General features: G+C 42.6%; 1 protein-coding gene across 1 annotated transcript in view; it reads right to left on the bottom strand.

The window, feature by feature from the left end:
* The window catches only part of LOC115092424 (calcium-activated potassium channel subunit alpha-1-like), a 315025-nt gene that overhangs the window by 279198 nt on the left and 14739 nt on the right, over positions 1 to 21088 (bottom strand). The window lies entirely within an intron of this gene.

Raw genomic sequence — 21088 nt, 5'->3', positions numbered from 1 at the left:
ATTAAAAACAGCTAAGACACTGAATAATATCCAAAAATTAAAAACTCATATAAAAATTTTCCATCCACCAATAAAATATTTCAATAGAGACACATCAAATAACACCTAATAAATAAAATGAATGAGGATATAAAAAAAATATCCCACTCTCCATACTTGGAAATGTTTAATTTCTTGATGCCCTGAGAATGTCATGGATTAGTAGGCAGAGGAGAAGGGGGGGGGGGGGTCATTTTGCATAGACTTTCTTCTCTTTCTCACACACGCATACACACTCTCTCTCTCACACATACACATGTGCTCTCTCACACACACGTACACTCTCACACATACATGCATGCCCTCACATGCATACACACGCGCTCTTACACACTCACATTTAACACCCACACATATATGTGTGCTCTCTCATTCTCACATACATACAAAATATTCATGCTATTACACACACACAGGCTCTTTTACTCTCGCCCACACACACATGTGCTCGCATACATGTGCACACTTTTACTCTCACATAGGCATGTGCTCTCTCTCATTCCCACAGACACAAACACTCACACAATCACGTGTGCTCTCTCATTCTCGCATATATACAAAACATGCATGCTGTTACCCACGCAGGCTCTTTTACTCTCACCCACACACACAGGTTCTCATATATGTGCACTCAGTTACTCTCACACACGCATGCACTCTCTCTCACTCCCACAGACGCACAGGCACTCTATTAATCCTACACACACACACTCATACTTATGCAGATGCTATCTCTCATACCCCATGTTCACCCCCCTTCTTTCATTAACTCAAAAGAACAGCAATATTCTCCTCTTTCAGCACACACACACACCCCCGCGGCTGTCAGGACTACTTCTTCGGGCCGTGAGGACCAACCCCACTGTGTCCATGTGTTCTTTCCTGCAGGGCATTCCGCAGGAATTATTAGGAAGGGAATGGTTAATAAAACGGAAAAAGTCATAATGCCTCTGTATCGCTCCATGATGAGACCGCACCTTGAGTACTGTGTACAATTCTGGTTGCCACATCTCAAAAAAGATATAGTTGCGATGGTGAAGGTACAGAGAAGGGCGACCAAAATGATAAAGGGGATGGAACAGCTTATGAGGAAAGGGGATGGAACAGCCTTATGAGGAAAGTCCCTTAAGAGGTTAGGACTGTTCAGCTTGGAGAAGAGATGGCTGAGGGGGGGGGGGGGGGATATGATAGAGGTCTTTAAGATCATGAGAGGTCTTGAACGAGTAGATGTGAATCGATTATTTACACTTTCGGATAATAGAAGGATTAGGGAGCATTCCATGAAGTTAGCAAATAGCACATTTAAGACTAATCGGAGAACATTCTTTTTCACTCAATGCACAATTAAGCTCTGGAATTTGTTGCCAGAGGATGTGGTTAGTGCAGTTAGTGTAGCTGGGTTCAAAAAAGGTTTGGATAAGTTCTTGGAGAAGTCGATTAACTGCTATTAATCAAGTTTACTTAGGGAATAGCCACTGCTATTAATTGCATCAGTAGCATGGGATCTTCTTGGTGTTTGGGTAATTGCCAGGTTCTTGTGGCCTGGTTTCTTATGTTCCTCTTAGATCCCGCCGGTGATGCTGTCACTTCTGGTAGGACACCCCAACACAGTGCAGCTCCTCCTCTTCTTAAGCCCCACCACTACTCCTTTTTCTAAGGCCCCACTGGTGCGCATTTACTTTTCTTCCTAGGCTCTGCCGGCCATGCTTCCAATTCTGGTGGGACCATGCTGCTTTTGACTGCTGCAGCAGGCAACATCTTCCCTTCTGCACCAGCAGCGTTATGGTGTCCTTTGGATAGTAGCGCCTATGGCCAAGGCTATGTTGGCCAATTGCATGCTACAGCTCTCCTCACTAACCAAAACTACCAGACACAGAAATTTAAGGTAAAGATGCTGCTTGTACAAGAAGGTACATAGAAATGTATAGGAGAATCTGACCCTACCCCAGTCACAAAGAAATGGGATGAGAATTGTGCAGATATGTAAATGTGTAAGAGCCAAACAGATGTTGAATGAACTGAAGACGAAGCATGACAGAGCAAATTTAAGCAATAAGCTGTATTTACTTAGAAAGCTGTACCAAACTAAACTGTTTAAAGGCCAGTGCATGCAGGATTATATAAAATGTGCCTTAGAAATGGTGGAAAGATTGTGCGGCATAACAGAAGAAATTAAAGACTTTCATGGTGCAGCCCTGCTGCTCAGTGGTCTCCCAGATAGTTATGAGGCATTCGTAACAGCACTGATGCTAGACCAGATGATGAACGTATCCTAGAACAGTGGTTCCCAAACCTGTCCAAGGGGACCCCCAACCAGTCTGATTTTCAGGATATCCGCAATGAATATGCATGAGATAAATTTGCATGCAATGGAGGCAGTGCAATTAAGTCAACTTAATTAATAGCAGGTAATGGACTTCTCCTCCAAGAACTTGTCCAATCCTTTTTTAAACCCAGCTACATTAACTGCACTAACCACATCCCCTGGCAACAAATTCCAGAGTTTAATTGTGCATTGATTGAAAAAGAATTTTCTCCGATTAGTTTTAAATGTGCTACATGCTAACCTCATGGAGTGACCCCTAGTTCTTCTATTATCCGAAAGAGTAAATAACCAATTCACATTTACCCGTTCTAGACCTCTCATGATTTTAAACACCTCTATCATATCTCCTTTCAGCCGTCTTGTTAGGTTTTGTGGACCCAATGGTAGTCAACAGTCTTACCTGACTCGGCTTGGGAAGGAAGTTGGACCTGGAGTTCCCGACGACAGTCCAGCGCCCCCACAGGAGGAGAAACAGGCAACAGGAACCCTAAGGCTGTCCACATCAGAAGGCAGGCAGCAGATGAGGGTGATCCAGAGATAATCCAGGTGCAAGGCAGGCGGCAGACAAGGGTAATCCAAAGACAGTCTGGGTACTAGGCAAGCAGCAGACAAGGGTAATCGAAATACAGTTTGGGTACAAGGCAGATGACAGACAAGGGTAATCCAAAAACAGTCCCAAACAGCAGCAAAACACGAGCTCCGAAGACAGCACCAGCACAAGCGAGCCTGTAGCTGAGGCAAGGGACTTGTGCTGGGCTGTCAGATTAAATACTGTACTTTTCCCGCGCTAGGCGCAGGGGCTGCTGGGAGGGACGTGATAAAAAGGAGGAGCAATGCTGCGTCGGCTTGAACACTGCATTGCAGCACAGGACCGTACCAGGAACAGCCCTGATCACGGCGGATGGCTGGCAGCAGCGCGGGGGCACAGGTTCATTTACTAACAGGATCCCCTATGCAAGGCTCTCGCCCCAGATTCTGAGGCCTGGGCTTCTGAGGAAAGTGTAAAAGAAAGTCATGAATTAATTGTGGAGCTTAGATGTTTTTAAGTGGTTCCCAATGTTTTCCTCTGGATCAAAGTTTTTCTAAGAAATTAAATATTGAAATGTTCGTCTCTTTCGTCTGACGTCCAAAATCTCCTCAACTTCATATTGTGTGTCTTCTTCCACTATGATGGATGAATCTTGCTTATGATTTCTGGATGGCCTGGATGTAATTGTCGGTTTCAAGAGGGATATGTGAAAGACATTTGAATATGGAGTGTGGGAGGAAGACGTAATTTGTAGGTGTCCTCCCTGATCTGCTTGTCGATGGGAAAGGGTCCCACAAAACAAGGAGTGAACTTCAGAGATGGCATGCGTAATCGAAGGTTCCGGGTACTTAACCAAACTAAATCTCCAGAATGGCGTTGGGGAGCTGGTCTTCGTTTCTTATCCGCTTGTTTCTTAGCTTTAATTGCTGCCTGCTGTAAGAGGTCACGGGTTTCTTTCCACATTTTTTTAGGTCTTGGATGGCCATCTCCACAGCAACAGATGGAGGAAGTATTGATCGGTAACGGTATCCGAGGGTGTCACCCAAAGACCAGATAGAAGGGAGAAGACCCAGTGGCCTGTCTATGATGATTATTATGGCAGATCTCTGCCCAGGGAAGCAGCGGGGACCAGTTATTCTGTCGTTGGTTTACATAACAGCATAAAAAAGTTTTAAGGTATGATTAGTCCTTTCTGCCAGACCATTGGCCTGGGGATGGTAGGCTGAGGAAAAGTTGAGTTTTATCCCAAAGTTTTTGCATAGATTCTTCCAATATCGAGCTGTGAATTGTACACCTCTGTCCAAGAGGATGTGTTAAGGTAGTCCATGAATTCAGAATATGTGTTGAACAAAATGCTGGGCTAGTTTTGAAGCCGAGGGTAGACCAGGAAGAGGGATAAAATGTGCCATTTTAGAAAACCTGTCAACCACGACCCAGATGGTGTTATTACCTTTAGATAGAGGCAGATCCATGATAATATCAGTAGCAGAGTCCAAGGTTTGTCGGGTATAGGTGAGAGTTGAAGTAGGCCCCAAGGTTTAATCCGGGGAGTCTTGTGAGCAGCACAAATGGGGCAGAACTCAACAAATCTTTTGGTATCTTGTTCCCAATGTGACCACCAATAATGGTGGGCTAGGAGTTCTTTGATGCGATGGACCCCCGGATGGCCTGCCAGACAAGACTCATGGGCCCAGCATAAAACCTTTTCTCTCAGACGCTTGGGGACCATGGTTTTTCAGGAGGGATAGAAAAAGTAGTGGAGATCATAATTCGAGCAGGGTTAGTTATATACTGAGGCGGTTCTGGCATCTGCCCTCAAATTTTTCTTGGCTGGTTGAAACAGAATTTTAAAATTAAATCGACTGAAGAATAGAGCCCAGCGGGCTTGTCGTGGATTCAGTCGTTGTGCATGCATGAGATATGCCAAATTCTTATGATCTATGTAGATGGTAATGGTGCGTTTTGCACCCTCCAATAGATGCCGCCATTCCTCTAGTGCTAACTTAATTGCTAGAAGTTCCTTATCACCAATGGCATAATTCTTCTCGGTTGGGGAAAATTTATTTGAAAAGTAAGCACAGGTGAAAAACTCCTCGTCCTGAAGTTGCTATAAGAGGATAGCTCCGACGCCTAGGGTGTGGTTTTGTAGGGTCTGGACGTTGCAAACATGGGTCCTTTATGAATCTTTCTTTCAACAGTTGAAAGGCTTGAACAGCCTCAAGACTCCAGTTACGGACGTCTGCCCCTTTTCTAGTTATGGCTGTGAGAGGTGCCACTAAGGTTGAGTAACCAGGAATAAAATGACAGTAATAGTTTGAAAACCCCATGAATCGTTGTAAGGCTTTCAATCCTACAGGTTGCGGCCAGTCCAGGATTGCCTTAAGCTTCTCAGGATCCATTCGTAGGCCATCCTGGGAAATGATATAGCCTAAGAAGGGGAGCTCAGTCTTATGAAACATACATTTCTTTAATTTACAAATAACTTATTTTCTCGTAGACGGAGGACCTGTGGGACATGGACAATGTGTTGTTCCAAGGATTTGGAAATATAAGAATGTCATCTAAGTAAACCAGGACCTGAGGGTAAAGGAGGTCTCGAAAAATATCATTGATCATGGTCTGAAAAACTGCTGGGGCATTACATAGTCCAAAGGGCATAACCAAATATTCATAATGCCCATCACTTGTATTAAAAGCTGTTTTCCATTCATCCCCCTCTCGAATTCGTACGAGATTGTAAGCTCCTCGAAGATCTAATTTTGTGAAAATTTTGGCACCTTTAAGCTGATCGAACAATTCCGTGATGAGGGGAATTGGGTATCGATTTTTAAGACTGATGGTATTAAGTCCTCGATAATCAATACATGTTCGCAGAGACCCATCTTTCTTTTTAACAAAAAAGAATCCTGCCCCTGCAGAGATGAGGATGGTCTAATAAAACCCCGAGCTAGATTTTCTTGAATGTATTGATTCATTGCCTCTGTCTCGGGTTCCGAAAGCACGTAAACTCATCCATGGGGAGGAGTTTTCCCCGGAAGGAGGTCAATAGCACAATCGTAGTCACAATGGGGGGGGGGGGGGGGGGGGGGCAGCCTCTTGAACTGCTATTTACTAAAAACATCCATAAAATCTGTGTATTGACTAGGCAGTCCGAATAAGGTAGATTTCATACAGAAGAGATTACTGGAGGAGGATTTTATAGAAGCCAAACCGTTTTTATTACATTCTGAACTCTAGCTGGCTAGTTGTAAAGTCTCCCAGTCTATTCTAGGTTGGTGCAGTCTTAACCAAGGCAGGCCCAAAATAACTTCATTGACTGAGGAAGGTAGCACATAAAGACAGATAGTCTTATGATGCAAGAGTCCAGTAGTCATGGTAATGGGTACCGTTATGCGTGAGATTCTGTCATTAAGAGGTTATCCGGAGACTGAGGAAATGACGAGGGGCACCTTTAGTCGTTCAGTGGGAATTTGGAAATTTTGGATTCGTTTTTCTTCAATAAAGTTCCCAGCAGCCTCGGTATCCAAGAAGGCCTGTAAATTAATGGATTTCTGGGCAACGGAAATAGCAACAGGAATTAATATTTGTTGAGAGGAAGTTGCTGGACCCAGGGAGGCCTCTCCCACCCATCCTAGATCCAGGAGTTTCCCGATTTCAGAGGACAGGTTTTGGCGTAGTGACCAGAGCCAGCACAATAGAGACATAAGTTCTGTTGTTGCAGCCGCTGTCGTTCCTCCGCAGAAATACGAACCCGATTGATTTGCATAGGTTCTTCGGAGGGACCAGAAGACTCCTGAGTTTTGGGAGAAATGAATGATCATTGAAAGGAGGGTGCTAAACACACCGTCTGCCGAAAGGTGCTCTTTTCTCGAGCCTGCTCTTGAAAGCAAAGATCCAGTCAGATTGCTAGCCTGATTAAATCTTACAGGGAATCTGGTGGGTCTCAGCCGCTAGCTCATCCTTTGTTTTATCGGAAAGGCCCTGGCGAAAGATGGCGGTAAGGCTTTCTTCACCCCATCTGTTCTGCAGCAAGGGTACGAAATTGGACGGCATACTCCCTGACAGTCCTTGAGCCTTGATGAATTGGAAGCATTTCTGATGCTGCAGAAGCACAGCGTCCAGATTCATCAAAAACCAAGTGAAAATCTTTCAGAAATTGATCTAAATTGTTTAGCAGCCGATCGTCATGCTCCCAAAGCAGAGATGCCCAAGCCAAAGCTGAACCTTCCAGGAGAGAAAGGATGAAGGTAACTTTGGTCTTGTCGGTGGGGAATGATGGAGCTTGCAAGGAAAAGTTCATCTTGCACTGGTTAATGAACCCACGACATAGCTTCGGATCTCCGTTAAAGCAGGGAGGAGGAGGCAACCGCAGAACAGTACTGGGGGCTGGAGGAGCTGCGAGGGATGGAGGAGGTGCTATTGTTAATGCATCCATCCGAGCCGCCAATCTTTCCAGAACTCCCATAACTTGATTCAGGACCCTCTGATGTTGCTGGACTCAGGTTGCTAGTCCTGGGATGGCCTGCAGAGCTGTTAGATCTACAGGGTCCATGGCCTCAGCTAGCTTTTAGGTTTTGTGGACCCAATGGTAATGCAACAGTCTTACCTGACTCGGTTCGGGAAGGAAGGTAGACCTGGAGTTCCCAATGACAGTCCAGCGCCCCACAGGAGGAGAAACAGGCAAAAGGAACCCTAAGGCAGTCCAAGTCAGAAGGCAGGCAGCAGACGAGGGTGATCCAGAGACAATCCAGAGACAATCCAGGTGCAAGGCAAGCGGCAGACAAGGGTAATCCAAAGACAGTCCAGGTACAAGGCAGGCGGCAGACAAGGGTAATCCAAAGATGGCCAGGTACTAGGCAAGCAGCAGACAAGGGTAATCCAAAGATGGTCCAGGTATAAGGCAGGCGGCAGACAAGGGTAATCCAAATACAGTCCTGGTACAAGGCAGGCGGCAGACAAGGGTAATCCAAATACAGTCGGGGTACAAGGCAGGCAGCAGACAAGGGTAATCCAAAAACAGTCCCAAATAGCAGCAAGACACGAACTTCGAAGACAGCACCAGCACAAGCGAGCCTGTAGCTGAGGCAAGGGACTTGTGCTGGTGCTGTCTTCCACTTCCGAGCTAGGCGCGGGGGCTGCCGGGAGGGACGCCGATGAAAGGGGAGGGGCAATGCTACGTCGACTTCAACATTGCATCGCGGCACAGGCCTGCACCGGGAACGGCCCCGATCGCGGCGGATGGCCAGTAACAGTGCAGGGGTACAGGTCTCTTCTCCAAGCTGAACAGTCCTAACCTCTTTAGTCTTTCCTCATAGGGGAGCTGTTTCATTCCCTTTATCATTTTGGTCGCCCTTCTCTGTACCTTCTCCATCGCAACAATATCTTTTTTGAGATGTGGCAACCAGAATTGTACACAGTATTCAAGGGGCGGTCTCACCATGGAGCGATACAGAAGCATTATGACATTTTCCATTTTATTCACCATTCCCTTTCTAATAATTCCCAACGTTCTGTTTGCTTTTTTGACTGCCTCAGCACACTGAACCGACAATTTCAATGTGTTATCCACTATGACGCCTAGATCTCTTTCTTGGGTGGTAGCTCCTAATATGGAACTTAACTTTGTGTAACTATAGCATGGGTTATTTTTCCCTATATGCATTACCTTGCACTTATCCACATTAAATTTCATCTGCCATTTCGATGCCCAATTTTCCAGTCTCACAAGGTCTTCCTGCAATTTATCACAATCCGCTTATGAATTAACTACTCTGAATAATTTTGTATTATCTGCAAATTTGATTACCTCACTCGTCATATTCCTTTCCAGATCATTTATAAATATATTGAAAAACACGGATCACAGTACAGATCCCTGAGGCACTCCACTGCCCACTCCCTTCCACTGAGAAAATTGTCCATTTAATCCTACTCTCTGTTTCCTGTCTTTTAGCCAGTTTGTAATCCACGAAAGGACATCGCCACCTATCCCATGATTTTTACTTTTCCTAGAAGCCTCTCATGAGGAACTTTGTCAAATGCCTTCTGAAAATCCAAATATACTACATCTACCGGTTCACCTTAATCTACATGTTTATTAACCCCTTCAAAAAAGTGAAGCAGATTTGTGAGGCAAGACTTGCCTTTGATAAAGCCATGCTGACTTTGTTTCATTAAACCATGTCTTTCTATATGTTCTGTGATTTTGATCTTTAGAACACTTTCCACTATTTTTCCTGGCACTGAAGTCAGGCTAACTGGTCTGTAGTTTCCCGGATCGCCCCTGGAGCCCTTTTTAAATATTGGGGTTAATTAGCCACCCTCTAGTCTTTAGGTACAATGGATGATTTTAATGATAGGTTACACATTTTTACTAATAGATCTGAAATTTCATTTTTTAGTTCCTTCAGAACCCTGGGGTGTATACCATCCAGTCCAGGTTATTTACTTCTCTTCAGTTTGTCAATCAGGCCTACCACATCTAGGTTCACCGTGATTTGGTTCAGTCCATCTGAATCATTACCCATGAAAACCGTCTCCGGAATGGGTATCTCTCCAACATCCTCTTCAATAAACACCAAAGCAAAGAAATTGTTTAATCTTTCCACGATGGCCTTATCTTCTCTAAGTGCCCCTTTAACCCCTTGATCATCTAATGATCCAACTGACTCCCTTGCAGGCTTTCTGCTGGACATAAGTCCAATCCTTCTTACCTATAACCAGGTGTAAGCACTGTTTTTTCCCACATTTACTGTCAGTTTTTGCCTCTATGGCCACTTCTTTTCAAATTCTCTCTTAGCCTGTCTTATCAATGTCTTACATTTAACTTGCCAGTGCTTATGCTTTATCTTATTTTCTTCTGTTGAATCCTTCTTCAATTTTTGAATGAAGATCTTTTGGCTAAAATAGCCTCTTTCACCTCACCTTTTAATCATGCCGGTAATCATTTTGCCTTTCTTCCACCTTTCTTAAAGTGTGGAATACATCTGGACTGTACTTTTAGGATGGTATTTTTTTAACAATGTCCATACCTCTTGCACACTTTTAATCTTTGTAGCTGCTCCTTTTAGTTTTTTTTCTAATTTTCTAATTTTATCAGTTTCCCTTTTGAAAGTTTAGCACTAGAGCCGTGGATTTGCTTACTGTCCCCCTTCCAGTCATTAATTCAAATTTGATCATATTATGATCACTATTGCCAAGCGGCCCCACCACCGTGACATAAGAACATAAGAACATAAGAAAATGCCATACTGGGTCAGACCAAGGGTCCATCAAGCCCAGCATCCTGTTTCCAACAGTGGCCAATCCAGGCCACAAGAACCTGGCAAGTACCCAAAAACTAAGTCTATTCCATGTAACCATTGCTAATGGCAGTGGCTATTCTCTAAGTGAACTTAATAGCAGGTAATGGACTTTTCCTCCAAGAACTTATCCAATCCTTTTTTAAACACAGCTATACTAACTGCACGAACCACATTCTCTGGCAACAAATTTCAGAGTTTAATTGTGCGTTGAGTAAAAAAGAACTTTCTCCGATTAGTTTTAAATGTGCCCCATGCTAACTTCATGGAGTGCCCCCTAGTCTTTCTACTATCCGAAAGAGTAAATTACCGATTCACATCTACCCCTTCTAGACCTCTCATGATTTTAAACACCTCTATCATATCCCCCCTCAGTCGTCTCTTCTCCAAGCTGAAAAGTCCTAACCTCTTTAGTCTTTCCTCATAGGGGAGTTGTTCCATTCCCTTTATCATTTTGGTAGCCCTTCTCTGTACCTTCTCCATTGCAATTATATCTTTTTGAGATGCGGCGACCAGAATTGTACACAGTATTCAAGGTGCGGTCTCACCATGGAGCGATACAGAGGCATTATGACATTTTCCGTTTTATTCATCATTCCTTTTCTAATAATTCCCAACATTCTGTTTGCTTTTTTGACTGCCGCAGCACACTGCACCGACGATTTCAATGTGTTGTCCACTATGACACCTAGATCTCTTTCTTGGGTTGTAGCACCTAATATGGAACCCAACATTGTGTAATTATAGCATGGGTTATTTTTCCCTATATGCATCACCTTGCACTTATCCACATTAAATTTCATCTGCCATTTGGATGCCCAATTTTCCAGTCTCACAAGGTCTTCCTGCAATTTATCACAATCTGCTTGTGATTTAACTACTCTGAACAATTTTGTGTCATCTGCAAATTTGATTATCTCACTCATCGTATTTCTTTCCAGATCATTTATAAATATATTGAACAGTAAGGGTCCCAATACAGATCCCTGAGGCACTCCACTGTTCACTCCCTTCCACTGAGAAAATTGCCCATTTAATCCTACTCTCTGTTTCCTGTCTTTTAGCCAGTTTGCAATCCACGAAAGGACATCGCCACCTATCCCATGACTTTTTACTTTTCCTAGAAGCCTCTCATGAGGAACTTTGTCAAACGCCTTCTGAAAATCCAAGTATACTATATCTACCGGTTCACCTTTATCCACATGTTTATTAACTCCTTCAAAAAAGTGAAGCAGATTTGTGAGGCAAGACTTGCCCTGGGTAAAGCCATGCTGACTTTGTTCCATTAAACCATGTCTTTCTATATGTTCTGTGATTTTGATGTTTAGAACACTTTCCACTATTTTTCCTGGCACTGAAGTCAGGCTAACCGGTCTGTAGTTTCCCGGATCGCCCCTGGAGCCCTTTTTAAATATTGGGGTTACATTTGCTATCCTCCAGTCTTCAGGTACAATGGATGATTTTAATGATAAGTTACAAATTTTTACTAATAGGTCTGAAATTTCATTTTTTAGTTCCTTCAGAACTCTTGGGTGTATACCATCCGGTCCAGGTGATTTACTACTCTTCAGTTTGTCAATCAGGCCTACCACATCTTCTAGGTTCACCGTGATTTGATTCAGTCCATCTGAATCATTACCATGAAAACCTTCTCCATTACGGGTACCTCCCCAACATCCTCTTCAGTAAACACCGAAGCAAAGAAATCATTTAATCTTTCCGCGATGGCCTTATCTTCTCTAAGTGCCCCTTTAACCCCTCGATCATCTAACGGTCCAACTGACTCCCTCACAGGCTTTCTGCTTCGGATATATTTAAAAAAGTTTTTACTGTGAGTTTTTGCCTCTACAGCCAACTTCTTTTCAAATTCTCTCTTAGCCTGTCTTATCAATGTCTTACATTTAACTTGCCAATGTTTATGCTTTATCCTATTTTCTTCTGTTGGATCCTTCTTCCAATTTTTGAATGAAGATCTTTTGGCTAAAATAGCTTCTTTCACCTCCCCTTTTAACCATGCCAGTAATCGTTTTGCCTTCTTTCCACCTTTCTTAATGTGTGGAATACATCTGGACTGTGCTTCTAGAATGGTATTTTTTAACAATGACCACGCCTCTTGGACATTTTTTACCTTTGTAGCTGCTCCTTTCAGTTTTTTTCTAACAATTTTTCTCATTTTATCAAAGTTTCCCTTTTGAAAGTTTAGCACGAGAGCCTTGGATTTGCACACTGTTCCTTTTCCAGTCATTAAATCAAATTTGATCATATTATGATCACTATTGCCAAGTGGCCCCACCACCGTTACCTCTCTCACCAAGTCCTGTGCTCCACTGAGAATTAGATCTAAAATCGCTCCCTCTCTCGTCGGTTCCTGAACCAATTGCTCCATAAAACTGTCATTTATTCCATCCAGGAATTTTACTCTCTAGCATGTCCCGATGATACATTTACCCAGTCAGTATTGGGGTAATTGAAATCTCCCATTATTACTGCACTACCAATTTGGTTAGCTTCCCTAATTTCTCTTAGCATTTCACTGTCTGTCTCACCATCTTGGCCAAGTGGACGGTAGTATACTCCTTTCACTATAGTCTTCCCCAAAACACAAGGAATTTCTTCCAATAAAGATTCAATTGTGCATTTAATCTCATGCAGGATGTTTATCCTGTTGGACTCTACACCATCCCGGACATAAAGCACTACACCACGTCCCAGATGCTCCTTTCTGTCATTACGATATAATTTGTACCCCAGTATAGCACTGTCCCATTGGTTATCCTCCTTCCACCATGTCTGTGAGATGCCAATTAAGTCTATGTCATCATTTACTGCTATAAATTCTAATTCTCCCATCTTACTTCTTAGACTTCTGCCATTAGTATACAAACATTTCAAAGTTTGTTTTTTGTTTGTATTTTCATTCTGCTTTTTAATTGATAGGGATAAATTAGAATTTTTTTAGCTCAGGTGAGTTTTTAGTTATAGGCACTTGGACTACTTTTCTTATTATTGGAACCTTACTGTTGGGATGCCCTAATTCTAATGTATCATTAGTATCCTTTGAAGATATCTCCCTCCAAACTGTCGGCTTTCCCCTTTGTTCTAGTTTAAAAGCTGCTCTATGTCCTTTTTAAAAGTTAGGGAATCTTCCCCAAGATTCCCTAAAAAGGTTCCATAAAATCCCCAATTCCTTACAAAACTAAATCCCTCTTCCTTGCACCATCGTTGGCATTTAATATTAATGCAGGTGTGATTTCACAAAATACCTAGTATATTGACTCAGGCACCACAAGTCATATGACAAATGATAAAAATGTCTTTATTCAATTTAACCATAATAAATCTAAAAGGATTGTCACAGCCAATGGAGAGTATATGGTCTCAGAAGGAATAGGGGAAGGGTATTTTCACTGCCCTGTCTCCCCAAACCTTACCCGAAAGATACCTATTAAGGAAGTGTTATATGTGCTTAATCTTGAAAGCAACCTGCTGTCAGTGGAAAAAGCTTACCAATATTTAAAGGGGGCAGCTGTCTTATCACAAATGGAAACCACACAATTTCAGAAGGCAAAATCTCATTTGAGCTATCTCAATTCAACTGCAGTGAAGTTGTTAATGCTGCAAGAATATCATGTTAATTGTATTCAGGTATGGCACTGTCATTTAGGGCACAGAAATCCTGAAGCAATAAAAAAGCTAACCCAAAAACAAGTTGATATTATCAAAATTGATCCATGCAGTCAAGTAATGAAATGTACTAGCTGCTTACAAGGGAAAATGTCAAGGAAACTTTTCCAAAAATCAGTAATAGCAGAGCTGAAAGATGTTTGTATCTGATTCACACAGATGTGTATAGTCCAATGAAAAATAAGACTCCAGAAAAGAAAAAAATATTTTCTTACATTCATAGATGATTTCTCAAGATTTATGACAGTTTACCTGCTGCACAGCAAGGATGAAGTCTCTGAAAAACTTGAGAAATATCTTGCTAATGTAGGCAACAAATTTGGCAGTTTTCTTAAAGTACTATGTGCAGAATATAAAAGTGGAAAAAAAAAAAAAAACACGTGAAATTCCATTCCAGACCACAGTTCCATAAAATCCAGAACAAAAGAGTGTGGCTGAAAAAATGACTAGGACATTTTGTGAAAGTGGGCAAGGTATGCTCTTTGTTACAGAAATGCCAGCTACTGGAGAGAAGCCATCACGACAGCCTGCTATCTCCAAAATTGCTTATGGGGAAAGGCAATTGAAAGGACTCCATATGAGTTATGGAATGGAAAGAAACCTAATCTACAGCATATTAAAATATTTGGAAGCAAAGTTTTTGTACATGTTCCAAAGGAAAAGTACACAAAGTGGGACACTCGTGCACAAGAAAGAGTGCTTGTAGGCTACAGTGAGTCACAAAAGAATTACAGAATTCTGAACAGAGATACCAACAAGGTAAGAATTAGTAGGAGTATTGTGATTGATGATGTATCTCTAACTTTTCATGAACTAACATAAGAAGTCCAGGTTGAGCAAGAAGCTCAGGCACCTCCATCTGAAAATGAGCAAAGAGATACTGAAGTTGCTATAGATGATCCAGTTAACACTGAAGAGGAAGTGGAGCAACAACTTTAGCCTTCACTCAGGAAATCCACAAGGTGGAACAAGGGTATCCCACCTAAATGTTTATCCTACATTGCTCAGACCACCACAATCTGAGCCAGGATCCTGGAAAGGCATGCAAAAATTGCCTGCGTTTGAAAGACAAAAATGGATTAAAGCTGCTGATGAAGAGATGGTATCTCTTAAACAACTCAAGAAGGTGGGAACTTACAGAGTTACCCCCAGGAAAACATGTTATCATATGTAAATGGGTTTTCAAAATCAACTGTAACTCTGAAGGTAATTGTTATGGGAGTCTCTGTTTAGTGGACTCTTGGGCCGACCTGCTGGAGACTGGGAAAGGTGGTCAATGTCTCTAGTGAATAGCAGGCTGGGAGGCAGATGTTCAGGCAAAACGTAGATGCTCTTCACCCTGGAAGCTGGTACTCCCCTGGGAGGAGCCCGTAGGAGCCCAACCGCTGGGACTTAGGTGGCTTCACCCTTGGAAGCCGAAGGCCCCCCCCCCCCCCCCCCCCGGGAGGAGCCCATAGGGGCCCGGCCGCTGGGACTTAGGAGGGTTGTGGATCAGGACAGGTAACTGGAACCAGACTAGGACAGTAGCAATACTGTAACTGGGTTCGGGTTCTGGAACAGGCAGGAACTGTAGCAAGCCTCGGGTACTGGAACCAGGCAGGAACTGTAGCAGGATTCGGGTACTGGAACCAGACAGGAACTGTAGCAGGCAGGCAGGTACTGTAGCAGGCAGGCAGGAACCAGGCAGGTACTGTGGCAGAAATGGAGCGACGAAGCAAAGCAAGTCACTCCGGGGCACAGCGCAACAGGAAACCGGGAGGCTAACCCGTTGCAAGGCAAAGGCTGGATGGCCACGGCCGGCTTATCAAGGCCGCGGCGTCTGACATTAGGAGTTGGGCGGAGTCACCACTGGCGGGAAACGGCCTAGAAAAGCGCCCAAGTGGCGCGCGCCTAGGAGCCAGGCATCCATGGGAGAGCTCGTAGCAGCGCAGCCCCAGTGGGGACGCCGCCAAACAGGCCGCAAACCAGGCCTCTGGAAGCGGGAGCAGGTCCGGGAGCCCGGAGGTAAGGGCCTGGCCGCGGTGCTCGCGGCCAGAACCGCAACAGGTAACATTCATAGGTATAAGGCAACATTAGTGGCAAAGCATTTTTCTCAAAAATATGGGGACGATTATGATGCTACTTTTTCACCAGTGGCTAAGCAAAGTACTTTCAGAACTGTCATTGCTATAGCTGCCTTGAGAAATATGGACGTGAGACATTATAACATCAAAACTGCTTTTCTCAATGGTGATATTGAAGAGGAGCTGTATATGGTACAATCTGAAGGTTACATTAAAAAGGAAAAACATCTTGTCTGCAAACTACAAAAATCTCTCTTCGGTCTTAAGCAATCAGCTAGGGCGTGGAACTGCAAAATAAACAAAGTTTTGCTAGAACAAGGGTTCATATGAAGCAAAGCTGATCCATGCCTATACTCTAAGTTTGAGGATGGAAATTGGATGTATCTAATGCTAAATGTAGATGATATGTTTATTGACCACAACAAAAGCTCAACATTTTCAAAGCTAAGCAAAGTTCTTAATCTGCACTTCAGTACTAAAGGTGTAGGAGAAGTGACCTACTATCTAGGAATCCATATTCAGCTATGAGAATATGGGAGTCATCTTCTAAATCAGTCTGCTAAATTTAGTGCAATTCTCGACCAGTTTGGGATGTCAAAAGCTAAGGGTGTAGCAATGCCAATGGAAGCATCTTATCTGAAGTTAGAAAGAGAGAATGATCTTTTACCAAGCAATGATCATTACAGACAAGCAGTGGGGATACTTTTGTATGTGGCAATCACTACTTGAGCAGATATTAGCGTGGCAATGTCTCATTCGTGTAGGCATGTCAGTAAACCTCGCCAAGGAGATTGGAATGCCATTAAAATAATCATGCAGTACATTAAGGGCACTCAAGACTTAACCAATGTGATATGTCAGATCGAATGTCAGTATATATAAATAAATAAACAAAACTTTAAAAATGTCTGCAAAAGTGATCTTGAGCTGAAAGGATATGTCGACTCTGATTAAGCTGATAATTCCAGTGATTGTAAATCAATAAATAGCTACTTGTTTAAACTTGGTGACAGTCTAATTTCTTGGTCCAGTAAAAAGCAAATGTCAGTTGCATTATCATCAACAGAAGCTGAATACATCTAAGCAGCCTGCGCTAGTCAAGAAGTTATCTGACTGCTTCAGCTACTACAAGATATTAGAGATCAGTTGCTCAGTCAACAGTCTTATTTGAGGACAATCAAGAATGTATAAAGTTTGCAAACAGTGAGAAAACAAATGCCAGAACCAAGAATGTCGATGTCAAATATCATTACCTTCGAGATTTAGTAGAACAAGATATGATTGTGTTTGAATATTGTGAGTCTAACAATAAGCTAGCAGATATTATGACTAAGCCAATTCCAAGGCCAAAGTTTGAGAGTATCAGACCTAAACTGGGACTTATCTGAGAAGCAGTTGTTGAGCGGGGGTGTAAGACCTATATTTTGAATCCAGTCTTAGTCTTAGTCTTTTGAATCCAGTCTTAGATTGTAAGCCCGCTGGGGATAGAGAAATACCTACAGTACCTGAATGTAAACCGGTGTGATATCTCAATTGAGATCGAATGTCGGTATAAATAAATAAATAAATAAATAAATAAATAAATAAATAAATATTACAACTGTTCTCAGCTGAGTACTGTGTATAGAAATTGTGTGCTTGTCAGTGTTATGCAACTTAATGTTTTTAAAAAAGGGGGTTATTTCTTTTGCACTCTGTACAAGAAGCAGGAAATTGTTCTGTTGCCATCTTTTTGTGCACACTATTAAAGATGTTCCATGTGCTTTACAGATTCTGCTTGTCTTACTTGCATTTCTGCTAACTCTCAGCTATCTCCCTAGAGCAGGTGTGGCCAACTCTGGTCCACAAGAGTCACAGACAGGGCTCATTTTCAGGTTATCCATAATGAATATACATGATTATAGGTCTGCATACACTGCCTTCATTGTATATATATCACATGCATATTCATTATGGACATTCTGAAAACCAAATCTGTTTATGCTCTTGAGGACTGCAGTTGTTCTCCCCTTCCCGAGAGATCTGGATTTGTACCCTGCCATGAACTGTGGGTAAATGCAAGTAATACAGTTTTTAAATTAATGAGTGAAGTACGTTTTGAAAAACCTCTGACTTCTCTATGCCCAACAACCTATTACGTTCAGCCCTTAACCAACCAAATTAATGGCTAGTAAGTGAGGACCTCAAAACTTGGGCATGCAAAATTATGAACACCTTTCTGTATGAGGGTCTACTTCCTAAAGACCTGAAAAAGATGCAATTCGACCACTACTAAAAAAGGCCAGCCTGGATCCAGGAACAACAGAAAAGTAGCACCCAGGAACTGACATCTCACTTCTAAGGGAAGTAGTAGAACAAACAGTAAAAACTCAGCTCTATGACTGGCTGGCAGAGAGAAACCGGCTGGACTCTTGCCAGTACTGATTTAGAAAAGATTATAGAATAGAGACAGTCCTCGTTGCCCTGTTGGATGATCTCCTCAGATACCAGGGATAGAAATCAGGCAATGGCTCTAGTGCTATTGGATTTCTTAGAAGTGTTTGACATTGTCGATCACAACATCAAGCTATCACAACTAGCTGAGGCTGGAATAAGGGGCAAGGCCCTAACCTGGTTCAACTCCTTTCTGTCTGACAAGCAACAATCTGTACCTTTTGCTGATACCGCATCAGCATGCTGGACACTTGAAATATGGGAGCCCCCCAGGGGTGCATACTATCACCACTTCTTTTCAACTTGTGGGCCCCCTTGGTCAGGAAATGAAACTCCAGGGAGGACGACTCAGAACCAATGTCAGGAAATATTTCTTCATGGAGAGGGTGGTGGATGCTTGGAATGCCCTTCCGGAGGAGATGGTGAAGACAAAAACAGTGAAAGAATTCAAAGGGGCATGGGATAAATATTGTGGATCCCTAAAGGCTAGAGGATGGAAATGAAGAAAAGAGTGCATGGGGGTAACTTGCTGGTGCGGCGGTTACTACCCTTAACCAATAAGCCTTCATACTGTTAATGCAACTCCATCATAGCTCTCTGCTTCAATGGCAGGGTGAAAAGATGAAAAAAGGAATTCCTTTCTGCTTAAACGACAAGGGGAAAAGAGCTAAAGGGGAATTAGATTCATACAGAAACCAACAAGAACATTGCATTTTATGGATTGGGAAAACAAATAAGCATGGGGGTAACTTGCTGATGCAGCTGTTACTACCCTTAACTAATAAGCCTGAGACTTCTGATGCAACTCCAACATTGCTCTCTGCTTCAATGGCAAGAACTAGCGGGGAATTGGACTCAGACAGCAACCAACAAGGGCCCCCGACTTTTATAGTCTGGGAAACTGACAAGTATGGGGGTGACCTGTATGGTACGGCAGATACTACCATAAGCTTGCTGAGCAGACTGGGTGGACTGTTTGGTCCTTTTCTGTTGTCATTTCTATGTTTCTTCAGGCTCGTAGCCTGAATGGGGGATGAGACAGGTCCCAGTCACCCCAATTCCACAATTCTGTGCCCTTCCCACACAACCTCTCAGTTGTGGCACCGCAGAGCAGATAAAATCATCACACCAGAATAAAACAGTAATTAACCCTTTTACTAGTATTGTGTAAGTAGACACAATATTAGTAAAATCCAACCAAAACATTAAATAGGAAAAGTACAGTAGTGAAGTATAATATAAACTTGCAGTTTTCTTATTTTAAATCAAGCAATGCAAAAATAACACTGGGGTATGGCCTGTTAGCCAGGGCTACCAACACACTCACATGGATAGTAAAAAAAAATATATATATAAGGAATGTTAATTTAGAGAAAGGTTGGGGAGAAAAAGCAGTGAGGTACACAGCTTTCAGAAATTGTCTTTACCCCGAGTACTCAAAAAGGGGGGGAGGGGAGAACAGATCTACCCCAATGTCACCAGTTTGTAAAGGGGCACCCTGTCCCAAACACAAAATTGTGTGGAAAAAAAAACCAATCAAGGAAATGGAGTCCTTCTTATGGTGGAGCCGGCTAGATGACAAACCATATAGATGAGCGCTGCAGTGGTAGAAGATCTCTCTCTCCTGGGGAGCTTCCCCAAATGGTTTACTTGACACTAAACAGAAAGCAGGCCTGGTTTCAGTCTCTTACAGAAAGATCATGGGTCCATCAGCTTCTCTTTCCCTGCCCCATCTCATGTAGCTGTGGTAAGGGTTTATACTTGACTTTCAACTGAAAGGCTGAAGCAGTTTAGATGAGATCCTGACCATGAAAAGCAATTAGATATTAGAACAACTTTCTTTTTGAAGCTTCCTGCATAAGAACATAAGAAAATGCCATACTGGGTCAGACCAAGGGTCCATCAAGCCCAGCATCCTGTTTCCAACAGTGGCCAATCCAGGCCATAAGAACCTGGCAAGTACCCAAAAACTAAGTCTATTCCATGTAACCATTGCTAATGGCAGTGGCTATTTTCTAAGTGAACTTAATAGCAGGTAAAAGACTTCTCCTCCAAGAACTTATCCAATCCTTTTTTAAACACAGCTATGCTTTATTACTTTTCAAGGGAAAAGAATCATGTTTTCTGATCCGTTGCATCTCAAGGCATTTTTGTTAGATAAAACTAGTGCTAATGAGAGTCCATCGGTAACTATATAGATTTAGGGCCAAGCAATTTAACTCTCCTCTCTCCAAGATTTTATTTTTCTTGACATATTTGCTTTATTATCCCCCATGTATTATTGAGTCTTTGTAAAGCAGTAACGGTATGTGTCTACTTATTTCCTTCAAGGTTTTGAACTGATGTACAAATGTATGTGTAATTTTCTTTTTGTTTAAAATTGAGAAATCAATAAAGAAAAAAAAACTGGGATACTGAATTTGTGACAAAAGAAAAGGAAATAAACCTGCTCCCTCCTCTGCTAAGATACTCCTAGTTCAAAGTTTAGGTTACTTAACTCAGTCTCTTAGGAGGGTGATTCAACCATGTGCTCCTGGACCTGGATGTCTCTGGAAAGGAAGTCTCTCAATCCTTCATCGCCTGGCTCCTTTGTCCCCTGTTAGGATTTTACATGTAGCTCAGCTACAAAGTAAGAACAACTGTCTGTCTCTCTATTTCCTCAGATTGCAGAAATCTGTCTCTCCCTCTTGATAATTTGTTCGTCAGCAGAAGA

Source organism: Rhinatrema bivittatum, chromosome 5, assembly GCF_901001135.1.
Source record: "Rhinatrema bivittatum chromosome 5, aRhiBiv1.1, whole genome shotgun sequence".
NCBI classification, from domain to species: domain Eukaryota; kingdom Metazoa; phylum Chordata; class Amphibia; order Gymnophiona; family Rhinatrematidae; genus Rhinatrema; species Rhinatrema bivittatum.
The sequence above is the reverse complement of the archived record's forward strand: the minus strand, read 5'-3'. Positions and strand labels throughout refer to the sequence as shown.